The 24,471-nt window shown below is 44.1% G+C and overlaps 1 long non-coding RNA gene across 9 annotated transcripts in view; it reads left to right on the forward strand.

Moving 5' to 3' along the window:
* The window catches only part of LOC144810969 (uncharacterized), a 318,656-nt gene that overhangs the window by 57,434 nt on the left and 236,751 nt on the right, over positions 1-24,471 (forward strand). For all 9 annotated transcript variants that reach the window (XR_013606901.1, XR_013606897.1, XR_013606896.1 and 6 more), the window contains exon 2: positions 59-193. This is a non-coding gene — a long non-coding RNA (uncharacterized LOC144810969). The remainder of the gene's footprint in view (positions 1-58; positions 194-24,471) is intronic.

Below are 24,471 nucleotides of genomic sequence, written 5' to 3' on the forward strand. Positions count from 1 at the left end.
TCTATAAAGAAATGAGATATGATTACTCATTGTTTTCCTTATTTTTATTTTTATGCAGCGCCAGATATGGCGTCCAAAAACAGCATTGTGACTCCAGAGTCAAAAGAAGAAAGAAATGGAGAGGCATGACATCATTGATTAGTGATGGAGTCGAAAAAAATGAGCAAAGAATATCCTGAACATGTACGAACAGGTAGTCCGACTTGAGATGCCTTTGATTCTGTGACCCTTTTTGTGATGTATCTCCATATGTTAAGAAAACCTCAAATGTAAATCTAGGTTACATTACGGCAATCATATACTGTTTGTAGCGTGCTTAATACTCATGTGAACTCCAGGTTTTTTTCATACTACACGAGGGAACCACCTACCTGCAAATTGAGACATTCTTAATTCAGCATCCCCATATTCAACCTGTCTATTGGTGAGATCAAAATATCTTGCACACCTTTCCTCTGCTTCTGTTGTGAGTCTCTATCCCTCTATCATACTCTTCCATTTTATATCTTTGCTATCAACGGAAGGTTGCAATTATGCAAACCAGTGGGAAGCCCAATATTTGGGATCTATGCAATATTACACACCAGTTGTAAAAAGAAAAGTATCAATCTTCCTAGTTTCTATGCACATAATGATCAGTCACTTAATAGTGGATAGCTGATGTGCTGTTATGAATATTGTATTCAATTTTTATTCTGCGATTAAAGGTACTGACCTGAAAGATCACTTTCTTATCATTGAGGTTTTCTGTAGGCATATGGTATTAATTAATTTCAATACGAGTTCTACGGGCCGTGGTTAGAATAGATGTTGGCATGTAAAGTGGATTTGGATTTCTCTTTTCCAAACACTTTACGTTGCATTCTAGTAGCCTCTAAAGGCCTCACACGAGGAGCTTTAATATTTTATCCTTTATTTTTGAAAAAGGAATTTAAATGATGACATTAACCATCTATCCAGCAGTTAACCAACAAATGTACACAAAACATAGCCAGTATTAGATTTTAAAACGTATAAAAAACACTATTGTGAAAGGTTGCTGGTACAAATGAAACTAAGTCTGTAACTGAAGCAATATGAAGTTAATCTACCTTTCTGCAAGGTCACGATGGATTTTTCTTCTTTCCAGGATTCCATTTATGCTGGTATCAGTACTCTGTGTACAGTGGAACTGCTCTTCAGTGCCACAATGTTTGTGCCCTGGTTCTAAAATGGTACTGTTAAAATTGGTTTCACCTAATTACTGTAACTTTCCTGTAAGGCCACGGTAGATGGCTACAGAAATTGCACCTATGGCATGAAAGTTACATTTCATATGTGTGCTGTAATGTTGATTTTCACCAACCACTTATATAGCAACATTATGTGGCTTTCAGGAGCACCATTGTGATCTCCCTGGGCAGCAGTTTAAAAGCCCTTTAGGGACACGCAGAAAGGAAAAGTGCCTATACCATATAGGAATTTCTATTTTTATATTTTTTATATATTAAAGAGTCACTCTTAAAGAGAACCTTGCATGCCCACTATGCAGGTTGTCTTATATATATATATATATATATATATATATATATATATATATATATGTGTCACACTTTTTATATGACATGGTGTGTCGTCACCCAGACTGAAGGTCCAAAAGCTGTTTTTACTGAGCAGGATTAAGCCAGATATACCAGGAAGAGAGCTTGGTATAATTACGATTTTAACTTAAATCTTTGCTTGAGCAAATGCTAGCAAAAACGCATTTTGCAGTCAATTTTGAACATCTGACTTACTGGTGAAATCAGATTTTTGATTACTTTAGTGAATAAGTAACTACTGCCTGAGCCCAAAGCCTAGAAGTAGGTCCAGGGAAGCAGGTGGCATACAGCAAAAAGCCACTTAGCAAATATTAGCCATCTAGATGGGAACAGGTGCACTTGGCAGACCAAAGCGCAGCCTTAACATTGCCCTTTTTTAGATGAACATGCCAGAACTGTTCCTGTTCATTCCCTGTCCTTGTGTTCCAACCTCAGCAGGAGGAAGAGCCAGTTTGGACCGTGATAGGAGAGTTTACCTCATCTGAAGAGCAGAGAGGCTTAAGGAGAGCCAGAAACACTCTTGTTGGAAGAATTTTTCAGCCATTTAAAATGTTAATAAAATGTCAGGTGGCTGACCTCCTAAGTGCTGCTTCAGGGACACAAAAAGCAGAAGGACTCCTGACTCCGGAGTTCTTTGCTCAACACAGAGGGCAGAGTCCCACAGGAACCCTTGTTTTTTCACTGGATGGTACTTGATGCTTTCTAGTTGGGTAGCTCAGCAGTCTACAAGATCGTCGGTACTCTTAATCCACAGGCAATGTAGTACGATTCTACTGCACACCATCACGGAATGGTGCAGGTCATACTTGAAAGCGGTCGTGGTCATTTTTGTCTGTTCCCACCTAGGGTACTTTATGGCCCTGTCCCCATGTTATCAGCATCTTTCTCCTGCAAAGGCACCCTTCTATCTCTCTTAAGCAGTCGGTCAGCTCTCTCCTTTGAAGCAGGGTGCATGCATCCTCTCCTGGCAGTCTTCAGTGGGAGTACTAAGGTTACTCTTCGTGAACCTGGCAAGGTTAGTTGATGTAGTTATGTCGACCCGGGAGCTCAAAGGGATTTTTGGTTATCACCATGTTGGGACCCCCGATTCAGGAAAAGAAATCTTGACACGCTGGCTGTAAGTTTCTGTTCCATATTCAGCCTGGCCCTCATTCAACCTGTCACTTCTAAGTATGGTATTGAGATGTTCTGTTCTTATACTTATGCTGTGCAGACTATCCATATCATGAAGTGTGAGCAGGAAGGTGTGCAGGATCTGGGAGTCTCCTCTCAAGAGCAACCTACCGCAAGAGCACAAAGGCAAGAGAGTCTCCCCGTATTTAATTGCCTTTTAGCATGCAGGCTTGCCCTCACAAAAGACACTGGGTCAGGGAAGAGCAGTAGGAAGTTTTCTAAACTGACCCTCTGTCTCTTCTCCTTAACCCCTCCCATGCTCGTGACGGAACCGTTCCGTCACGAGCCTCGGGTGGGCTGTGCTGGTGACAGAACGGTTCTGTCACGGCCCCGCCGCCGCGCCTGCGCGGTGCTGATTTCACGCCTGCGCGGCGCGTTCTATTGAGCGGGCGGGGCCGTGACGGAACCGTTCCGTCACAAGCACAGCTCACCCGCGTGCCGTGACGGAGCGGTTCAGTCACGAGCACGGGACCGCTGCCCCGCCCCCTTAGCGCTGCGTCGGAATAGCCGCCGCAGCGAAGGGGTTAGCACTCTGTCTGGCCCACTACGAAGGATCCCTGGAATTTTCTAGGGAAAAGCTCTGTAGTTCATGTCTGCTCTCTGGACTCCACTTTAAACCCTCCATCTTAGGTACCACTTCCATATATGGTGCACCCAAACTGTAAAACTGTGTGGCCAGGGCCATATGAGTTATACTTGTGCCATATGAACAGGTGAGATACACACAGGTGACATCCATTTTCCACATGGATGAGCAAAGGACCTGCACTGTCGGATCAGTTTAGAAAAACGTGGGAGAGTTAAGTATGCTGCTCTACCGAGCAGATGACAGAAAAAAGCCCTGTCCTATGTTATTAGAATACTTTTTCTGCCAACACTATCAGTCCACTACAGCCCCCACCCCAGGAATGTCCTGGGACATACTCCACCATTGGAGAAACCCAGTCATGGGGTTAGGAAAATCGATGGGAAATTCAGTTTTCATCACCATGATGTAACCCACCCTTGTACTCCCTTGTGAATCACTGCAAAGAGGTTGACCCCTCGCCCCCCCCCAGACCAACTTGAGGTTCTCTTCCTTCATAGCCATCATCCACTTGAGTGGCTTGTGATTCCTTTGGACCATACATTTGGTGCCAAACAAGTAAGGCTTTAACCTGTGGAGAGCCATTACTATAGCAAGGCACTTTTTGCCATTGTCAGCACTGTTTTGCTCTTTAAGCCGCAAACTGCAACTAATAAAGGCAGCGGGATGCTTCCTTTCCTTCTCGATCTTGACAAGAACTACACTTACTCCCTTGCGGGAAGCAATGGTATGTATAGTGAAACGTTGACTATAGTCGGGGACCTTAAAGACCGGTGCATTTCACAATGTGGCCTATAGGTCCTTTAAGGCCTTCTGACACTCTTCAGTCCAACTCACCTGCCTCGGCTGCTACTTAGATGTCTTGGCTGTCAAGAGAACAGATACAGTTCCATAGCCGGCCACAAAGTTCCTGTAGTACGTATGGAGGCCTAGGAATGCCCTCAACTGAGTATTATCTGTGGGAACTACAAAATCAAGTATTGATTACCCTTTTGCCTCCATGGAGCAGTCTTTCTATTCCCTACCAAATGTCAGATGTAGACCACATAGGACTGTCCCACCTGACACTTAGTTGTCTTTTATTAAAGATACTTTTTATTGAGTTTTGTACATATGACATCATCTAGTTATGCAGATCAAGGTGCACAGACAAATCTTGATAAAGAAAAACATAGCTCCACCCGAGCAGGAGAGCAGAAATCATAAGGGGAGCTCAACAAGAACATATCGATATACAACAAAGAGGAAAACAGGTATGTTAAACGGTTTCCCTTTGTAACCAAACAAATGGCCAACCCCTGCATAGGATCAAGCACTTGGAGCTACAATGGAGCTATTACGGCTAGCCATGCGACCGACTGCAAGTGAAGTTACAAATACTGCCATGGATGTCATGTGTATCTGAATATAAGGGTTATTGTTAGTAAGAAATCCCTTTATCACTGTTTGCGGCTCTGCAGTGACTGCATCGGAACTAACTTCGCCCTCAGCAAATTGCATCAGCTTCCCCGATTGATCCTCATGGTGCTGTGATGTATTCCTATAGGTTCTGTATCGATCCCCCTATTCCTGACCCTATTCTGGTTAACAAGTTAACTAGCAGCCATCCCAAGATGCAGAAACCGTTATCTGATTACGCCAGACCACGGCACAGGAGCGCGTTATCTGATTAGGTCATAACGCTTGCCATCTAATTAGGCAAAGCAATATTCCTCCAGCCCCTGATAAGGCATACGGAGTTCTTAAAACAAATCAAACCTATGACAACCTGGGAAAAACCCTGCGGCCATTGTTTTGATTTCACCGAGCACTTCAGTAAAAGAATGTGCTAACGACCAGCTCGTATGACATCCTTATTGACGTATCTATGTCCATCCTTACGTCAATCTCGGCACCTTACAGGTATAAATATTACCGATATTGCCTTAAGCAAACACACGCGGTGGTGACGAGATCGGAGCAGCGAGACTTGCCGAAGCCCACTGACGCTGCCCCGCCTTCCTGACGCGCTGAGAGTGAGACGCTGCCTTTCTCCTGCCGAGAAATCCAGCTCCGGCGCTTCCGAGCAGCCCTTGCAGGCAGCCTGGAATATCGAGACCAAAGATGAGAGATACCATCCCTCAATCATCCTAGATTCAAGGTACGGAACTGAATAACCCCTTGCAGAGAATTCCTGAATCAGTCACTTGGCAAAACAAACTTAACTTAGACTGCTACTTTCTATCCCCGCCCACGTATTAGGCTTAGGTCAGGTACACTGGGGTAGGCGTAGTTAGAAGCACCAGTTGAGTACGATTAGTCAAATGTTTATATGTATGTATCTATTTTATCCATTTTAAACCACCATATGGCTTAGAAACCATATAAATGTTTTTACAGTATTATTTTATACTTCTGCTTTTATTGTATGCACTTTACTTAACCATAAGTATTGCAATAATATCGATTCATTTCTCTTGTACGAGAAAAGAGACTGATCAATAAATAACATCTTTTATTGAACACGCCCGTCTCTTCCTTTTCTCTACAATCTGGTGAAACTAAGAATGCACGTACTGACTGAGTAAAATAAGTTGTCTTTTGTTTTCACACGACTCTAGAGATACACTCTTGATTAGGGGAGAGCAAAGTTGTCATGTTCTATGGTTGTCAGAAACTAAATCCCTTCTTGTCTATCCAGGGAGGTTCAACTCCTCCTTGCCTATTCGAGAAAGTTTCTAGTGAACTCTGAGCTAGCTGGCAAACCCAAAACTTTAAGCCTAATATCGACAGTAGAAGACCTAGTTAACGTCTGGTCTAGGTCTATACTATTGGAGGTATTATTCCAATGCGCAGAGCCTATTGGGATAATAGGAACTACACTACATGGCGCCCAACGTGTTTGGATAGGCGATAAAACTAACGCAAGACTTTAGAGTAACTCAGTCGTGCTCTTTCACTCAGACCCCTTTTTCCCATAATACTCCAAAGACGTCTGGAGTGGGTGAGAGGTAAAATCCGCCAAACCTCGCAGGAGGGAACTCCTATGTATGGTTCTTGGTTCAATCAACGTTGAAGGATACACTGTTCCAAAATATTGTGCATCTAATCTTTGTTTCCATAAGAAACCTGATCTGCAAACAAACAGAATAACCTTCCTGACAGTAAAATGCCAGAAAGTGATGATGAAAGAGAGAGAGCTAGATTAGCAGCTGAAGTAATAGAAGCTGATAATACTATGCAAGAAGCGGACCCGGATATAAAACTCATCCCGGTCAACATAAGAAGATCTATAACGTTAAAACTTATAGACAATGGACTGACACCAAGAGGTGGTACAGTCATATTCGTAATTGAGGCACACGAATATCGGCAGACAGAGGTATTCTATTCATGGATAAACTTTCCAGCAGCAAATGCTGTAACAAAGGAGTTCCACTATTATAAAATAGAGGAACCTCCTAATGAGTACACTCCTTTCGAGGAAGTAGAAGTACCACTTAAATTCCAAGAACACCTGCTCTTGTTTAATGGCGCCCTAAAACATAATAATCACATCACCAGGCTCGGTCCACTAGGTAGACCAGGAGCAACGTGGCCGGTCCTAGCCGGATACACACCACATCCAGACATCGAAAGAATGTCTGCAGCAGATGTTTTAGTACAACTAAAACAACTAATTAAAATATATAGACAACTAGTCCAATATGTAATGCGGACTTCAACCATCCAACCTGTAGTTAAAATTCCACAGCTGACCCCACATCAGGGGAACACAAATAAAATTACACCACAGAACATACAGTCCTGCCTAGGTAAAGTACCAGCTAAACGGGAACAAATACCATTCTGGTTAGCACAAAAAATCACCCAAATAGAGGCGGTGTTTCCAGACACCACCCCTGTGGATAAACACAGGATTCTGACTATCTGTCTTCCAATGGGAATCGCACCACACGTGGAGGACTGTGACACTTGGGGTACAGTCTTTGCTTCCATTTACACAAAAACACATGGAGTTCCATCCATGTCAGTAATACCAAATGTGCTAAAACAAATTCAAGACGAATACGGTCCAGAACCCGCTTTAACTCTCGGAATGAAATTACTAAAAGACTTCAAGCAGGTCTCGGCAATATTACTAGCCAACATAAAAGGAGAAGCAGCGAATGTGGCGATCCGCCAGAGGTTAAAAGAGACAGATATAGCAGACCAACCAGCTGAAATTGCCAGAATTGTAGAAAAATCCTATGAAGAACTAGGTAGAGATAGTTTGGGTGGAATACCAGTAAAGCCCCAACTAATTGAAAGTCCTGAAAAAATATTTATTAAAAATAATCTAAACAGTCAAAAGAAGAACTGGGATGGAAACAAACAATCCAATCCAAAAGAAAAAAGATTCCAGTCCAGAGGAAGGTCTCCTCGGCGGAGAGAAAGATCTCCGGACCAAGGACCCAAGTCTCCCCAAAGGGAGCCCTCTGTGAAAAAATACAACCTTAGAAATAGGGATAACATAAAGAAACCAGATAGATATCAAGATTTTGATACACGTCCCTCTCAATCTTTTCAGACTTCCTCGCAGAAATCGGAAAGAAGAGGACGATCGGAACCCAGGGAAGGGCACGTCAGGTCCAAAGACAAGGAACCTGGTCATCCAAATAAAAAATTACAGTTTCCAAAGAAGAAGGTAGCCAGCATTAAAGTATTCAACAATGCCGAGAATACTGAGGACACAGCTGAAAAACGGAGAGTGGGCTCAGACAATGCTAGACAGCGCAGCAGAAGTGAGCATAGCACGCAAAGTCCTTATGAATCATCTGGAGACAGTGGACGCGAATGAATACATTCAGGTGGAAACTGCAGACACCAGAGTTAGCAAACCTCACAAAATATATGAAATAACTTTACGTATAGAAGGGGATAAGACTAGGAAAATAAGGGGCCTTTTTTGGGATAATCTCTCCAAGGGCTATGACATCCTTCTAGCTGAAAAAGATTGGCCACCAGAGTTCGTCAGGGAGTGCCCACATGGCGAAGAAATAATTATGCCTGCCTTCTCAAATCATATTCCAATTCATAAAAAATATACACTTGCAAGAAAGTGGGCAGTAGCTCAAGCTCCTGCTTTATATAAAAATCATGTAGGATGGGATGAGGACTCTCCTCCTCACAAAATCCAGTTAAAATCACAACCTACTGCACAAAGGCAGTATCCAATCAAGCAAGAAGCTGAAAAACAGGTAAAAGAAATTCTAGATCAACTAGAATACCAGGGGGTGATTGAAACTTGCACCTCACAAATGAACAACCCTTTGTTTCCTGTCTCCAAACCAGACAATTCATATCGTCTAGTTTTGGATTACAGACACCTTAACTCATGTTGCAAAACTTTTGCAGTACAAAACTCGCATAGTGCTGCACTAATGAATAACATAGTGCGCAAAAAATATAAAACAACATTAGACATCTCTAATGGATTCTTTTGTCAAAATATAGCACCAGAGAGCAGATACTTATCAGCGTTCTCAATAAATGGCGCTCAAAAAGAATTCTGTCGGTTACCCCAGGGGTACAAGAACAGCCCAGGATTATTCTCAGCGAGAGTAACAGAGTTACTACAAACATATGATGACGAAGCATTATCTTATGTCGACGACATATACCTAACAGACGATGACTTGGATACTCACTTGAAGAGAGTGAACACCATAATACTTGGGTTCGCGGCAGAGGGTTACAAATTCAACTTTAAAAAATCTAGAATTGCCCATCTAACAGTCCTGTTCTTAGGATATGAATTATCAAGTGAAGGCAAAAGCCTGGCTGACAATTTCCTAGAGAAATGTGCCGTACTCCAAGCACCTAGAACACTAAAAAACCTACAGTCAATTCTAGGCTTCCTAAATTTCGGAAGAACATACATTGCAAATTACGCAGAAAGGATCAAACCCCTTTATGATCTAATAAAACCAGATTTAAAAAAAAAACCAATTGGACTCAAAAACACACAGATATTCTGAGATCCTTACGAACAGATATGTTAATTAAAACAAAATTAGAAACACGTGATAACACACGCAATCTTGTGATTCGAGTCATCCCAGGAAGATGCGGATTCACATACCTGACCTCTAATGAGGGAGAAAAGGTACCAATTGCATTCAAATCACACTTGTACACGAAAGCTGAAATGAAATTTAGCCCAACAGAAAAAATTCTTACTGCAACACAGACAGCTATAGCAAAAGAACGAGCCCTTTCACAAGGTAAACGAATAATAATCGTTACACCGATACCAGCCCTAGAGGCTGTAACAAAAGCAAGCATACCGAATGCTAAAGCGCTCCATCCGAGATGGATACAATGGGCTAATTCTCTTGCTGCAACAGACGTGGCATACGAATTTGATCCTAACTTAAAAACACAAGAGTTTCTCCAATACGAATTCGAATGTCCGCCGCCGACCGAAATTCTGCCTCTAGAACGTTACGGCTGTATAATATATACAGACGGATCAGCACAACCCGCAGTAGGAGGTAAACAAGCTTACAGTGCTGCGTGTGCGATTGTAAAAGGTCGCTGGCACGATGGGAAATTCAAACCAGCGGTCACTAAAACACAATCTCTAGGAGATTGTACAACTCAGCGAGCAGAACTACTAGCATTCAAGATGGCGCTTGAAAATACCGATCGAGAATTCCCCACACTCATAGTGTGTGATTCGTATTATTGCGTTCAGTCTTACAATGAATACTTACAGATCTGGCTTCAGAATGGTTTTAAGGATGCAAAAGGAGGCACAATCAAGCATAAAATGCTTTGGGAACAAGTAGTTCTTTTACAAAAGGAACTACCAAAGACTCACGTGATACATACACTGAGTCATCAACGTGATGGCGTTCACGTTGCAGGGAATTCATTGGCTGATGAGGCCGCGAAGGCAGCTGTGCAAACGGCTTCCGTAGCTGCCATCACTCGGTCAAAAACAAAAATAGACAGCGATATATTACAAGCTGTCAGCGCTACAGTAAAAGATGCGATAGAAACACTCCCGAAAGGCTTTCCAGTAAAGTACTCATACATAACTGATGCAAATAATGTTCCATTTGCTCGAATCCCTGGAGTGGGGGATAGAGTAATTCCAAACATGGAACATAGGTCAGGACTCATCATAGCGGCACACGAAGGACTTGCTTCTGTACATGCTGGCGTCTCAGCCACAGTATCGTTATTAAAACAGAGATACTGGTGGCCACAAATGAGAAGACAAACCAGGAACTATGTTCTAGAATGTGACATATGTCAAAAAATGAAAGTATCAACAGTAAGACGACCAGCACAGACGCCCCTTCTAATCTCGGATAAACCATTAGTCTGTGTTTACCTGGACCACTGTGGTCCCTTACAAAGGGATGGTAACTATAAATATATCTTGGTCGCAGTGGATTCATGCACGAGATTCATATGAATGTGGCCCCAGCGAACGGCTGACGCCAGAACTGTTATAAAAGATTTGCGAGTCTTTATCGGCACATACGCAATTGGCGTGCTGCATTCTGACCAGGGTCCTGCTTTTTGCTCTAGAGCTTATAAGGAGGCCATGGCCAGCATGGGCATTGCATTGCGGTATTCTTGTCCATTTCATCCCGAGGGAAACGGAATTGTTGAAAGAAAAAACCGTGACATAAAGCAATCTATAACAGCAAAGGTATTAGGTTCGGGAGCTGGGTGGGTCAAACATCTAATAAGTGTCCAACGTAGTCTAAACAACTTGCCAAGAAATTCTCTGAAGGGATTCAGTCCGTACGAATTGTTGTTTGGAACTAGGATGTTAGTCTTAGATCTTGACAGTCAGACTTCAGGGGTGAAAGAAAAAGGCTTTGATATCAAAGACCGTTTGGCTATTTTGCAGGACTTAAACGAAACAAGAAAAGACCTGAGCAACATAAAGTTGAAACAGCAGCCAACAACCACTGAAGAACCACCACCTGTCCCAGCAAGACCTGTCTGGATTCCAAAAGTCGGGGATCTAGTCAGAGAAAAGATCGCGGTAAAGAAGGAATTTGGGCCTTCTTACAGAAAAGCAGTTCCTGTCTTGTCCATCAACGGGACGAGATCAGTTGTACTACCGCCACTTGCTGGTAAAAAGGAGAACCGAGTTGTATCCATCGACCTGGTAAAACCACAATCATGTGGCCGATAAGAAACAGTAGGCCAAGTGGACTCCCGATAAGTAGTAGAACACCGAGGTTTGCTACAAGTACAGAGGTGCTAACTAAAAGGCTAATCACATTCGAAACGCCTACAGAACAACAACAAGGACTATGCAACAATGCAATGGAACTCACACCTCTGAAAACCCAAATAAAAACATTTAGTAGAGACACACCAACCTACAATGAAGTAACAAATGAATATGCTGAAGCTGCAAGAAACAGTAATCCTGAAGCAATTGGAACAATACACAGAACGGCATCCGGCTACTTCATCAACTTTGAAGATTCTTCTGAAGATCTAAGTGAATCAAAGACACAGCCATCAACAAAAACTTTTAAAGATAAAGCTAAGGAACTTTTGAAACAGCTGAAAGAAACCTATCTGATTTCTCCATGGATTGAATTTTGGGTGTCCTTTGGTGTATTTATCCTGATACTTTGGCTCATCATGATACTATGTTTGGGACGCTTCATTGACGGAAAATATGCAAAAATGGACACAGCAAGCCAGAAAATCAACTTGATCCTCAAGCCACACACGTCTTCACACGTCAAGAAAAGAGAACTTTCTTCAGTCAATTTCACAGCCAATCCTATACCGGGTGGGGTAGCATGGGACAATACTGACTATGAAATTTATGGTCCGGTTGAAATCCTCAAATATCCACACCAAATCAAGATCTCGTTGAGTGACTTTGTAAAACCAAACTCATTTGCTGATGATTGGGACTTTGAAAGTATTAATGACATGATGTCTGACCTAGTGATGTCTGCTAAATTTACCAAACATGATTATTTGCAGGGTTCGTCTAATTATGATAGTATGTACTGCTACAACCACTATGGTAACCATTTTTTACATAAATCAGCACAACCTAGAAATGTTTTAAATTATAATCAATGGGAACATTGTGCAACCCCTCCAAAAGGAAGCTCAAGAACCGTTTATGACAAATATTCATACTTTTCAGGGTTCAACACAAGTAATGCTGAAACATTTTATTTTAAATTGTCGAATAAGACAGGAACAAAAACCATGCTTACAAACACGAAATTGATATATTCGGACTCATTTTTTGAACAAATGAATACATTTGGTTTTGATTATTGGGACAAAAATGTTGAAGTAAAAAGTGTTTGGGGTACAAAAGAATGGCAAGTACAAGGTATAGAATCATTGTTTAGAGCCTGCATAATCCCAGAACAAATTATATTCTTGAATGAAACTATTCAACAAACTACCTGTCTTGGATTAGCCAAAATCAAAGACTTAAATAAACCGTCTATTCCAAAACCAACAATGAACAGCAATAACTCTGCGGATGAAGAGATAGACGTAAACTATGTATTAAACCAAAACAGAACAAATCCTGATTGGAAACAATGGTTAATCTGGCCCACAGATACTAATAACTGTCAAGACAGATTCCTGAACAAAACACAGGGGTTCACATTGACCAGGCCAGACCCTAGATATTCCCAAAGACAACACCCAGGGATAATCACCACCTACAGTGTGGGCAAACTCTGCCTTCAATGGCTAAAAACTTCCACACTGACAGAAATTAAGCAACACCTAACTTTACTTACTGATGGTGCTGACTTGCGTGATTTCATTATGGGACCACGCAAACAGCGTCAAAAACGCTTCATAGCAGCCTCTATATATGCAGCTTACAACGAGGCCTGGAAGATAACTCAAATTGAGACAGCAGAAAGTATACGGGAAATTGACCGTATTCATTTGGAAAAATCGCTTTCTGTAGTGGACAATGGGTTAATGACTCTGTCCTCCAGAATCTTTTCACTGGACAGCATTGTGTCTTCAGCAATCGACATAATATCGCAAGACTTACTGTTGTTACAACACGGTCAGTCTCAATTGCGTTCTATTGTACAGCTTGGCTGGACGTTACAAAACCTGCGTTCAGGCTATGTGCCTTGGCGTTTAATCAACACAACGTCACTATTCAATATCTTTAACCTTACTGATAAACAAATCAGTATGGCACAAAAGGGTGCTGATTATACAATCCTGAGCATTGAGAAACTCGAGAGATTACCATTGACAATGTCAGAACGACCTGTCATTGAATGGATAATACATGGGATAATTAATATTCCGATATCTACTTTCAGGTTTCAATACTGCCAAAAATATATACAGGCTGGCATGTACGAAAAATTGGGAAAAGGGTACATTAAGACAACATGGAACTTGCCCTATTCACATGCATGTGTCAGTAATAAAGGACAGAAAGTGTTTCTTAGTGGCAATAATTGTGCGATGTCACTAAGCGGTACACTTCTGTGTAATGGAATTAGTTTGCATGGAGCCTGTGAAGGGAACTCAAATAACCTTTCATGTCACCAGCTAGGCGCACCTGCAACAGAGATAGAACCATTCTTTAAAAGACTCTATAACGGGAGTTACATTCTAATTGTGGATCGCAGATGTTGTAGTCTACTGCCCGGGGTTCCTTATCTCGTTAGTACGACTGCGAAGGTCATGTGCTGTGGACACTTATTGTTCCCCAGCTCCTTTCCAGACAGGGAGGCATGGGCATGGCCTAACTTGAAAATTACTTCTATTCGAGTTGATACTTTAAGCAGAATGAAAACAGTGCTTCTTCAGACGCCGACCAGGCTCACGTCATCAAAAGAAACGTATGATCTCCTAGTCGCAAGGACGACTGCAGAGATTCACTCATTGTTATCAACTAATTCCCCCATACATTTCGCAGAAATCCTGAATGAAATCTTAAATATTTCTGATACCAGTGGAGTCTCAAATGTATTTAAGACAGTATTTTCGATGGCATTAACACCATTCAAAGCCATACTGGGTATTTTGCCAGACTTCGTCCATTCGATTTTTGGAGGAGTTCCCCTCATTTTGGGACTAATTGCAGGAATCCTATTCTTAGTCCTTATATTTCGTTATGGCAAACCATGTCACAGACAAAACACCTGCGACAAGGGAAGAAACAATCCGAGCCATTGGATACCGGGACCGGATATAAAAAATCCTGGGACTAACCCGGCTTAGAGACCTGAACATGACTTGGTTTCTTTCATTTCGGCCGATATGGCAAAGATGTGTTTTACCTGTATTAAGGTGCATGCTGTGCGGAGAAGAATGCGTGTTGGACACCTGTCTGACGCTACAATCGGATGCGCCAATGGATGCAGAAACATTGTTGGGTCCGGTAAAGGCTCATGCATTGTGCTGCCCTCAACGGCTGCCAATCCTGATGACGGCATTCGTGGAAACTTCACCACTACGATTAAGGGGTAGTGAAGATCAAGATGAAAGCAGCATCGATCAGGTACGACCTTCTGTCAGCAATACTACTCAAAACGTCAATGGAGACAATCATGCACATGAATGCATGGTTACATCTTTTTCCGAGTTAGTGGAACTCTCACAGGAAGCTGTTGACAGCTTTTTCAGCAGTCTCAATGATATGATGTTCTCACCAGAGCAGAAATAATGACTCTTGAACAAGCTAGCACACGGCGTTCCCGACACCTTGAATTTGGCCTTCAACTTTAATAATAAAGTAGCAAGATCAACTTTTCCTCCAGTTCACGGACAGCAATTTTTTAGCAGCCCCAAAATATTTTTTTTTAAATTTTACGGGACACTTTTCTTCTGCTTAAAGTAGGAACTATTCTTAGAGAACTAATTTCTGTTTTTAGCAACTTCATAGACATTAGCTGCCCGCTGGTATGCTCATAAATATTTTTGAACTGTGATGAAGTGGTCTCGAACTTTTTCTTCTGTATTAAGAGCCATTTCATGTGTAAATCTCATATTCAATTACTAATAATTTATACATATGCGTGATTAATTTAGCATTATTCTACTGCTTGAATGCATATAGTACATGTGACTATTTTTTTCCCGTATATTACATAATATCGAAATGCATTATGTGTATTTTGGGGTGGTAAGGTATACACGATACTCTACAGTATGTTTTACTATGCCTAGATTTGTAAATATGGCCATAGTTAGCGTGGAGTGGGTGTGATGTATTCCTATAGGTTCTGTATCGATCCCCCTATTCCTGACCCTATTCTGGTTAACAAGTTAACTAGCAGCCATCCCATGATGCAGAAACCGTTATCTGATTACGCCAGACCACGGCACAGGAGCGCGTTATCTGATTAGGTCATAACGCTTGCCATCTAATTAGGCAAAGCAATATTCCTCCAGCCCCTGATAAGGCATACGGAGTTCTCAAAACAAATCAAACCTATGACAACCTGGGAAAAACCCTGCGGCCATTGTTTTGATTTCACCGAGAACTTCAGTAAAAGAATGTGCTAACGACCAGCTCGTATGACATCCTTATTGACGTATCTATGTCCATCCTTACGTCAATCTCGGCACCTTACAGGTATAAATATTACCGATATTGCCTTAAGCAAACACACGCGGTGGTGACGAGATCGGAGCAGCGAGACTTGCCGAAGCCCACTGACGCTGCCCCGCCTTCCTGACGCGCTGAGAACGAGACGCTGCCTTTCTCCTGCCGAGAAATCCAGCTCCGGCGCTTCCGAGCAGCCCTTGCAGGCAGCCTGGAATATCGAGACCAAAGATGAGAGATACCATCCCTCAATCATCCTAGATTCAAGGTACGGAACTGAATAACCCCTTGCAGAGAATTCCTGAATCAGTCACTTGGCAAAACAAACTTAACTTAGACTGCTACTTTCTATCCCCGCCCACGTATTAGGCTTAGGTCAGGTACACTGGGGTAGGCGTAGTTAGAAGCACCAGTTGAGTACGATTAGTCAAATGTTTATATGTATGTATCTATTTTATCCATTTTAAACCACCATATGGCTTAGAAACCATATAAATGTTTTTACAGTATTATTTTATACTTCTGCTTTTATTGTATGCACTTTACTTAACCATAAGTATTGCAATAATATCGATTCATTTCTCTTGTACGAGAAAAGAGACTGATCAATAAATAACATCTTTTATTGAACACGCCCGTCTCTTCCTTTTCTCTACAATCTGGTGAAACTAAGAATGCACGTACTGACTGAGTAAAATAAGTTGTCTTTTGTTTTCACACGACTCTAGAGATACACTCTTTTTTTTTTAAAACCTTTATTGTGCAAAGAAAGCTCACAAATACGGGCCTACAACCCCACGGGCTGGCCACCACACGGTAAAAAAGCGTATCAAAGGAGAATAAGTTCTTCACAGGAGTTGACACCAGGAGCACAGGAGAAACAACAAAGGCCATCGAGCAGTCAGCAAGAACAGGATAATAAAAGGTTAATTTTCTAATGCGGGGCGGGGGGGACAGAAGACTAACGGGCCGTGAAGAAACAACAAGGGAGGGGCCGCGGCAAGCCGCCATTTTATGAACACAGAATGACACAAGAAGCCATACAAACATAGCAACCAAAGAATATACACATAATCTGAGTACAAAAAGCAACAATGGCATCTGTCAAACCGCGCTCACTCAGCACCGCCCTCACCCAAATTGAGGAGACATAATCAAAAAGGCCCCCATTGCAAAGACAATACGATACGCACCCCAACGGAAATAAAGAAACCCCCATAAAGGAGGAAGGGGAAGAGGGAAAAAGGAGACGAAAGAAGGGACTCCCACCAAACCTCGCACCCCCAGGAGACAAGACAGGACAACATAATCCGGCAATCGATATACCAAAAAGTCGATACCAAAATAACCAGTGGGCCACAATCAGACACACACCGGAATACGAACGCCACAGAAACTCCCCAGGGGGACACATGAGGAGACAGAGTCCCGAAAAAGTAAATACACAGGAGCCATAGAACAAAAAGGAGGAAATAAGGGGGGAAAAAGACCCCCAAATACAGACAGACCCCCCCCCACCCACCCCTAAAGCCCACCCTGCACCCCTGCAGAAGGCTACGGCCTACCCCCCCGCAGCGTGCCTGTCGCCCTAATTAGAACCCGAAATATAGCGGAACAAAGTTGAGTCGGAATCAGAAGACAAAAATGGGAAGGGAAGGGGAAGGGAACACGGGATGGGAAACACACACACACACACACGGGGGAGGGCCGGGAGACAGGAGGAAACGCACCCAGCCACCCGCCTGAGTCGAAGGTCCGAGTCCCCGGGAAGCCAAAGATTATCAGGTTACAGTCCAGGAGCACCCACCAGTCACATATAACCATACCAAAACACGTTGACCATCCAAACCAGCACAGGACTACCGCACGCAGAAGCCAATGCACATCATCCCTGTCCTTGTTTGTCCAAAGTGGGAACGGTCCGATCCATCGAGGACCAGGCCACGAAGAACTGAAGGCAGACAGCAGGGAAATCCAACGGCAGTCCAAAAAATACACGTGAAGCAAAACACGGAAGATCCAGGAAAGTCACGAAGAGTAGGAAACGATGCAGGCACAGTTCCAAGGATATGTTCAGAGAAACCGACCCATCTGGGCCAGCACAGGAGAGATCGCCGGGCAGCGGCGGCCGAAAGGAACCGGGAGAGTCATGAAGGTCAGGCCAAGCAAAATCCAGCTCCCGGGCCAGAGGCAAAGGAGGTAGCGCAGGAGGAGGAGGTGCCATCAAGTTACGCACACCCGCAGACGCGGTCGTAGCCGGGGCCAATTCCGCCAGGATAATTCCAGCCGCACCCCGCGACGGCAAAGCCACATCCGGCCGTGGGGGCCCGGGAGGCCCGCAGCGAGGAACCACCTCCGAAGCTATGACAGGCGCGGCCACCAAGAGTCGCCAGGAGAGCAGGGCGTCCAGGACCTCCTTAAGTGTAGGAAAACCTTTACAGTATCCGGCATCCGGGCCATGCGGCGGGCCTCCAGCGCTCGTCCAGGCCCGGCCAAGACAATTGGGGTCGGCCGCCATTTGAGAGCCCGACCAGGCCGCGCGGCCGACAACCTCCGCCGGGGCGACGTCAAGGCAAATGTAGTCCCGCCGACCGGAGGCAGAGCACACCGGGCAGGAAGGAGGGCCACCAGAAGAAAGGGACCTCGCCGGCTCCCCTATTCCGCCGGTCCCGTTCTCCGAGTCCGGGCGGCAAAATCAAAATGGCCGGACCGGAGAACAAAGGGGGAGCAAGCCAGATACACGAGGAGCTCCGACAATGGAAGGCAGCGCCTCCACCAAAGGCCTCCTCCCCACGGGAATCGGCCAGGAAGAACCTCCGGCCCACACGAACAACGGCCTTCCGACCACCTCCACCGCGCCCCGAAGGGCAGACCCGCGGGCTCCGTCCGGCCCAGGAGCCGGCAAGAAGATCCAGGCCAGTCCGCCTCCGACTCCCCGAAACGATCGGGGGCACCGCACCGGATACACAGCAGCCAGGATAACCGGAACAAGAGGTAAGTGCCTGCAGGGCGTCGTAGCACTACCACACAGCAAAGAGGGCTTCCCGGGGCAGGATAACAGCAGGATAAATGTGGAAACACAGGCGGGCGAATGGAGCCGAGCTAAAGCGCGGCCATCTCGGTCGCGAGCTAGGCTCCTCCTTAGAGATACACTCTTGATTAGGGGAGAGCAAAGTTGTCATGTTCTATGGTTGTCAGAAACTAAATCCCTTCTTGTCTATCCAGGGAGGTTCAACTCCTCCTTGCCTATTCGAGAAAGTTTCTAGTGAACTCTGAGCTAGCTGGCAAACCCAAAACTTTAAGTCTAATATCGACAGTAGAAGACCTAGTTAACGTCTGGTCTAGGTCTATACTATTGGAGGTATTATTCCAATGCGCACAGCCTATTGGGATAATAGGAACTACACTACAGTGCAATGATCGTTGATAGTCCTAGGGCGTTGGAACCACTTCCTGATCAAGGTAACCATGTAGAATACCTAAGCTAGGATGTGATCTTTTTTCAGTGACAATTGTAATTCAAATAGTGTCCCAAGTGCTAAGAGTGGCAACCCAATTCCTCCTTATTTTCAGCTCCTATCTTCTTATATAGATCAGCCTTCCAGGCAGAGAACCACGTTAACTGCTCAGATAACCAGCTCATTGTCTTCAGTCTCTTCACAGCAGTAGGTCGAGATCAGTTTTTATTTTTATTTATTTTATAGTTTTATAGAGCGCGAACCACACCCGTGAGGGTATCAGAGCGCTTTACAGGATTACAACAATATGATCTCTCATTCTTTGGGTCAAACCATGAGGCTAGTAAGTAGGTCTCTGGTTTGAGGAGATTTGGTGGTAGAAATCCCAGCCTTCTGACCACTCTGATTGGGTGCATTGCATGTAGACGCTTAGGAGCAAAGTAAGTGCATTGAAGGTAGCTCAATTGCAGGAGCTTAAACATTATGTTCCTGAGCCTTGGGTTTGCGTTACAGGCCTTTAACCCATTCCACCTCTGTGAAGGACCTCAAATGCGACATTTGCTGTTTCAAGTGCTGTATATAATGGTGTCACTAACTTTCTTCATCTGCCAATTGAGAACAGAATGCGAAAGATCTGATGGATCGATGGTTTACCTTGCTAAATCCCCATGTTTACCTTGCAGTATTGAAAAAAACTGTTGGTGCTCAGCACCGGTTAGACCCGGCCAACTTAAAGCCCTGGGTATTCCATGCACAAGTCGGGAAATTAACGCAATTAACCGTAGTCCTATGGGTGGCAAACTTGGACGACACCTGCCTCAGATCAAACTGCCATTCACAACTTCAGTCTAGTTCAGCAAAATCCAGGAAGGGACAATAGTGGGGTCTTAGGTGATACTTTCTGATACATTTATTCCAACATTTCTCCATCACCTGTATCAGTTTAGGCTCTGACCCCATCCTTCTCCCTCCATCTAGGACAGCGCGAGCCATGTCGCAGTGTCTCCAGGCCTTTCTGTGGTACGTATTTACAGAAATGAAAGGATCTGAGAACCACCATTTTACATAATGCCTATCACCTGGCTATTGATAGCGGCAGTTTACCCAGAAGGTCCTGGTCATCTCTGTGCTCCTCCGACTTAAAAAGGAATGTCGCAACATCAGACCAGGCATTTGCGATTGTTCAGTTACATAAAAAGACAGTGCCTATTTTTTTTACTATTCACTAGCCCATACAAGGCACTGAACGCCTTAACCGTGAACAACCACGATGCGATTCCATTTTCGGCGTTCTTTAAAGGGGGATTTGGGGGGGCAGCCGACCAAAGGGAGGCTTGCACACCCGGGGATGTTTGGGGCAGTAGGGGGGGGGGGGATAGGTGTCCCAGACAGGCACCCGTAGCTTGGGCTCCTTGGGCTGGTTGGGCTCCTTTGTGCGGTTTTTGGGCTGGCCGAGGATATATACGGCCATTTTGTTGTGTCAGGCACCATTCAGGTGCAGTGACACGGCAGCCGGGGGTGTTACGCCGTGAATTGTTGTCCCTCCCTCCCTCCCTGTGCCCGTGGGGTGGATTTGGCCAGGGTGGGCCTCTGGGGGTTGCGAGGGGCTTTTGTTGGTTGAGGGTGCACCTGAGTTAGGGTACAAGAGTGGTTGTCGCTGGAACAGGTGCCTGGAGGGGTGGCGTTTCCCTATGAGAAAAGGGGGGATTCACAGGAGGCCTGGGGCTGTAGGGGCAGTTGGGGAGCGGAGGCAGGAAGGTCACTAAGGTCATTTGAAGTTGGGGGTAGGTTGCTGAGCGGATGTGGATACTTTGTTGCAATTTTGGGGATACAATTAGGGGTGGGGGTGGAGGGGGGCTGTTAGGCGGTTACTATTTAGAGAGTACTAGTTTTGTTCGGCACAGGCCAGGTGGGGTTTGATTGCGTAGGTGCACCTGATTCCAAATAAAGCGGCCTTTAACACACTAAGTGGGTGCCTGTTTCAGTGCTTTCCCCCCCCCACCTACAGGTGTGCCCCAAAGCAGCAGTATGTCGTCTGCCCACAGAGAAACCGCATCAGTGACTCCATGCAGTGCCACCTACAAATTTGGCCCCTCTCTCATAATGTAGGCAAGCATTTCGATGTCTAGAGCGAACAGGATGGGAGATACGGTGCAACCTTGTCTTGTGCGTCTCTGTCTTATTTCTGTGGCATTTAGAGTGTCATTGCAGCTCCGGTTGTGGTTAGCCTGGAAGGTTTGGGGAACTGTTCTGATCCAGACTTGCAGACTGCATAGTAATCTGCAGGGTTGTCTGGTGATCAGCCTTTGGGCCCTGCAGCCTCAGACTGCTGCTAGCCTCTTCCAGAACGCGCATCCTTTCTGCCTGTGATTCTGGTGCAGCTTGCACCGGGGGAGCAGTGCCCGTTAAATGCAAGCTCACGATTTAGCAGAATGTATCGTCCATTTAAAGTGTTAAAGCCCGTCACAGCATGAAACAGCCTCGTAGCCTGTTTTAGTCGGTTTATTATTTATTGACTCTGGCTAGATCATAGCAGGTAATCGTGTATTTAAATAATTATCTGCACCAGGCACTCTACTGATAGTGCAGTTTGACACCCAAAAGCGAGCTCTCTTTCTCGCAGCTCACAGAGCTGCCCCTTCTTCGCGGACGCACAGGGACGTGCACCTGTAATAACAAGCCCGGGGAGCAGTGCGCGGAGGCCAGCGCGAGGTGTGCCTCTTTCATGCCAGCTTCACTGCGTAGAAGTGCGGGGTGACCTCTGGCGCCATCTTGGTAAAACAAAGGCAATGTTTCCAGTTTCAATTCTTCCTGGAAGTTGGAAGTGAACAACAGACTAAACATGTATACGATAAGAAGCGAGAGCACCGTCTTGCTTTCTGCAGCTTGGGGGGGGGGGGGGGGTTGTAATACCCTTTGGTACCCTGGAGCTTTACGTCTTCATTACGAAACCACGAAGGCAGCATTGCTGTTTTATTTATAATTTGCTTTTTTTTTCGTTTTACCATCTTTTTTAAAAACGGTGATTTTCGGTTTATAAAGTGAAGCCTTATGTAAACGTGGCATCAAAAGCTGACAAGTTGAAAGCAATCGTATGCTTAACTTGTATTTTTAATTTGAGTGAACATATTCAATAAATGTGCAGTTTACTTACTTACTTTGTGGGTCTATAAAAGGCACGGGGGGGAATTGTGTTTTTTTCGGTACGGTCAGGTGTAAGGATGCTTTGGTGCCTAGTACGGGCCAGAGCATTGAGCCCCTCACACCCTTAGGCTGAGTTTAAACACGCATTCTGACTAACGATTGATAGCTATGCGTTGTGTCCCCTAGTTTCAAAAAGACACAATGTAGTAGAGACATGCAATAGAGGCTTGCCGATTTCTGTCATGGAGACGTTTGCAGCAGTTTAGCAGTTTAAAAGGGGGTGATGATGGACATCTGAACCAATCAAACACTCACCCAGTCAACAGATCTGGGTTTAATCCATCAACGTCCTTTAGCCCACTCTGCCACCCCAGTTCAGACATGGCCATATGCAGACTGATTTGCATATGGCCATGTCTGAACTGGGGTGGCAGAGTGGGCTAAAGAACGGTGATGGATTGAACCCAGATCTGTTAACTGGGTGTGAGTGTTTGATTGGTTCAGATGCCCCGTCCATCACCACCCTCTTTTGTACCGCAGTTTAGCGGTTTGGCAGACAGCTGCCGGATCTCTCATTGAGGTTGGGTGAGGAGTCATCAAAGCTATGTTACCTGTAAATTGTGGGATCTTTCTTAAAGTAGTTGGTGCTAAAATACACATCATGGTACAATATAGACAGGGCCACTGGCAATAGGCAGCAGAGGAGCGCCACATTTCGAGGCTGGGTTGACAAAATTATGTGGCAAGAAAAGACAAATTAAGTGGTGTAATGTAGAACATTTCGTGATAGTGTTGCTTCATTATTTTGTAATGTTTATATGTCTTAACACTCTTGGTGCAAATGTTTAATCCCGTTAGTACTAGTTTAGCACGCTAATACCGCAACAAGCAGCAGAAAGGTGACCAGTCAACCTCTGCGAATGGCCTTTGGCTGCACAGCAACACATATTGCGGAGTTTTTAGTAACCTTGGATCAATTTGAGCTGAAGAAACATTTTTTTTAATCTCAGATTATGCAGCAGATTATGGATTATGATGCAATTTAATCAAATGCATAAATATGCGCAAAATGCAGTAGCTGCAAAATCGCACTTTAGAGGTGCTGAATAAAGGTTTGTTCACAGTGCTGGCCTCGCAGAATTATTTTTCAAATGTTCATATTCAAACCTGAAATTGTGTTATTTTTTGTGTAATAGAATGCTAGTGGGGTAAGCCTATTTTTCTGAGAGCGATTGGGAGAAAGAGAGAAGAAAATAAAGAGGAGGGAGAGCATCAGAATGAGAGATAGGGAGAAAATAGAGACATTTTCAGAGTGGTAAGGAAGCATTAGCTATCACTTCAGAAGTGAACAGACATAGGATCTCTTGTTACAAGAAATGTACGTGGATGGCTAGCAGTTTGGGTCAGGCGTAAAGAGTTTGCTTGCAGGCGGTTTGGAACATTCTACTGGTCCTAGCAAAGTCCAGTTAGCTAATGCCAAGTTTCACCATTATCCAAGGAATTGAGATAATTAAATGAACTCCCAGCAGGCAATTGCCTCTCCAGGCAAGCATAGCATGCTGAGACAAATAGTCTGGAGAGAATATTCTGGAATTTCGTACTTTTGGTCCAAATAGATTTTGTTGGTATTGTTTTTCTTATGAAGTTAAATGCATACTTCACAGAGTTTGAATAGTGTTTTGGTTTTAAGATGCCCATTCCTCACATTAGTTTCCGACATCGGTATACGGGTAATGGGGAATTAAAAAAATATGTTGCAGAATTCCTTTATACAGTTAAATCCTTTTCAAGAAATCGTAGCACGTCTTAGAGGGACCATTCTCTTTTGGAGAACATAATGAATACATAGTTTGGACTTCTTCCTATGAGCAATTAGATTATCTTCTTATTGAATTTTAATTGTTTGATTTTCTTTCCTGTTTAAAATACTGGAGTTTTATAGGTCAAAGGGAGCCCAAA

This window comes from Lissotriton helveticus, chromosome 1_1 (genome assembly GCF_964261635.1).
Source record: "Lissotriton helveticus chromosome 1_1, aLisHel1.1, whole genome shotgun sequence".
Lineage (NCBI taxonomy): Eukaryota > Metazoa > Chordata > Amphibia > Caudata > Salamandridae > Lissotriton > Lissotriton helveticus.